At 43.5% G+C, this 2500-nt stretch overlaps 1 protein-coding gene across 1 annotated transcript in view; it reads right to left on the bottom strand.

Annotated features, from left to right (window-relative positions):
* Nucleotides 1-2188, bottom strand: part of LOC124020555 (ubiquitin-like modifier-activating enzyme 6) — a gene marked incomplete at its 3' end in the record, with an annotated part of 21964 nt that extends 19776 nt beyond the window's left edge. The window contains exon 1 of the mRNA XM_046335792.1: nt 2147-2188. The remainder of the gene's footprint in view (nt 1-2146) is intronic.
* Nucleotides 2189-2500: the final 312 nt, after the last annotated feature.

The raw sequence follows: 2500 nt of genomic DNA, 5'->3' as shown, positions 1-2500 counted from the left end.
AGTCAATGTGGAGGCTATATACAGGGGGTACCAGTACAGAGTCAATGTGGAGGCTATATACAGGGGGTACCAGTACAGAGTCAATGTGGAGGCTATATACAGGGGGTACCGGTACAGAGTCAATGTGGAGGCTATATACAGCGGGTATCAGTACAGAGTCAATGTGGAGGCTATATACAGGGGGTACTGGTATAGAGTCAATGTGGAGGCTATATACAGGGGGTACCAGTACAGAGTCAATGTGGAGGCTATATACAGGGGGTATCAGTACAGAGTCAATGTGGAGGCTATATACAGGGGGTACCGGTACAGAGTCAATGTGGAGGCTGTATACAGGGTGTTACGGTACAGAGTCAATGTGGAGGCTATATACAGGGGGTACCAGTACAGAGTCATTGTGTAGGCTATATACAGGGGGTACCGGTACAGAGTCATTGTGTAGGCTGTATACAGGGTGTTACGGTACAGAGTCAATGTGGAGGCTATATACAGGGTATTATGGTACAGAGTCAATGTGGAGGCTATATACAGGGGTTACCAGTACAGAGTCAATGTGGAGGCTATATACAGGGTATTACGGTACAGAGTCAATGTGGAGGCTATATACAGGGGGTACTGGTACAGAGTCAATGTGGAGGCTATATACAGGGGGTACTGGTACAGAGTCAATGTGGAGGCTATATACAGGGGGCACCAGTACAGAGTCAATGTGGAGGCTATATACAGGGTATTACGGTACAGAGTCAATGTGGAGGCTATATACAGGGGGTACCGGTACCGAGTCAATGCGCAGGGGTACGGGTTAGTCGAGGTAATTTGTACATGTTGTTAGGGGGAAAGTGATAATAAACAGCGAGTAGCAGCAGTGTACAAACATGTGTAAATAGTCCGAGTGGCCATTTAAATAATTGTTCGGCAGTCTTATGGCTCGGGGGTAGAAGCTGTGTTCAGGGTGTAGTCCTCAACATGTTCTACAACCCTTCATATTAGAATGGAACATAGTTAGATTAGTCCTATCACCTTGTCCCCTGGATGGGTGTGTTCTATAACAACCAATTAGATTAGTCCTATCACCTTGTCCCTTGGATGGTGTGTTCTATAACAACCAATTAGATTAGTCCTATCACCTTGCCCATTGGATGGTGTGATCTATAATAACCAATTAGATTAGTCCTATCACCTTGTCCCTTGGCAACCAATTAGATTAGTCCTATCACCTTGTCCCATTGGATGGTGTGTTCTATAACAACCAATTAGATTAGTCCTATCACCTTGTCCCTTTACCCTTGGATGGTGTGTTCTATAACAACCAATTAGATTAGTCCTATCACCTTGTCCCTTGGATGGTGTGTTCTATAACAACCAATTAGATTAGTCCTATCACCTTGTCCCTTGGCAACCAATTAGATTAGTCCTATCACCTTGTCCCTTGGCAACCAATTAGATTAGTCCTATCACCTTGTCCCTTGGCAACCAATTAGATTAGTCCTATCACCTTGCCCATTGGATGGTGTGTTCTATAACAACCAATTAGATTAGTCCTATCACCTTGTCCCATTGGATGGTGTGTTCTATAACAACCAATTAGATTAGTCCTATCACCTTGTCCCTTGGATGGTGTGTTCTATAACAACCAATTAGATTAGTCCTATCACCTTGTCCCTTGGCAACCAATTAGATTAGTCCTATCACCTTGTCCCTTGGATGGTGTGTTCTATAACAACCAATTAGATTAGTCCTATCACCTTGTCCCCTGGATGGGTGTGTTCTATAACAACCAATTAGATTAGTCCTATCACCTTGTCCCCTGGATGGGTGTGTTCTATAACAACCAATTAGATTAGTCCTATCACCTTGTCCCTTGCCCATAGGATGGTGTGTTCTATAACAACCAATTAGATTAGTCCTATCACCTTGTCCCTTGGCAACCAATTAGATTAGTCCTATCACCTTGTCCCTTGGATGGTGTGTTCTATAACAACCAATTAGATTAGTCCTATCACCTTGTCCCTTGGCAACCAATTAGATTAGTCCTATCACCTTGTCCCCTGGATGGTGTGTTCTATAACAACCAATTAGATTAGTCCTATCACCTTGTCCCCTGGATGGTGTGTTCTATAACAACCAATTAGATTAGTCCTATCACCTTGTCCCTTGCCCATTGGATGGTGTGTTCTATAACAACCAATTAGATTAGTCCTATCACCTTGTCCCCTGGATGGTGTGTTCTATAACAACCAATTAGATTAGTCCTATCACCTTGTCCCTTGTCCCTTGGATGGGTGTGTTCTATAACAACCAATTAGATTAGTCCTATCACCTTGTCCCTTGCCCATTGGATGGTGTGTTCTATAACAACCAATTAGATTAGTCCTATCACCTTGTCCCCTGGATGGGTGTGTTCTATAACAACCAATTAGATTAGTCCTATCACCTTGTCCCCTGGATGGTGTGTTCTATAACAACCAATTAGATTAGTCCTATCACCTTGTCCCTTGGA

This window comes from Oncorhynchus gorbuscha, unplaced genomic scaffold (assembly GCF_021184085.1).
Source record: "Oncorhynchus gorbuscha isolate QuinsamMale2020 ecotype Even-year unplaced genomic scaffold, OgorEven_v1.0 Un_scaffold_854, whole genome shotgun sequence".
NCBI classification, from domain to species: Eukaryota; Metazoa; Chordata; class Actinopteri; order Salmoniformes; family Salmonidae; genus Oncorhynchus; species Oncorhynchus gorbuscha.
This window is presented reverse-complemented; position numbering and strand designations above follow the sequence as displayed.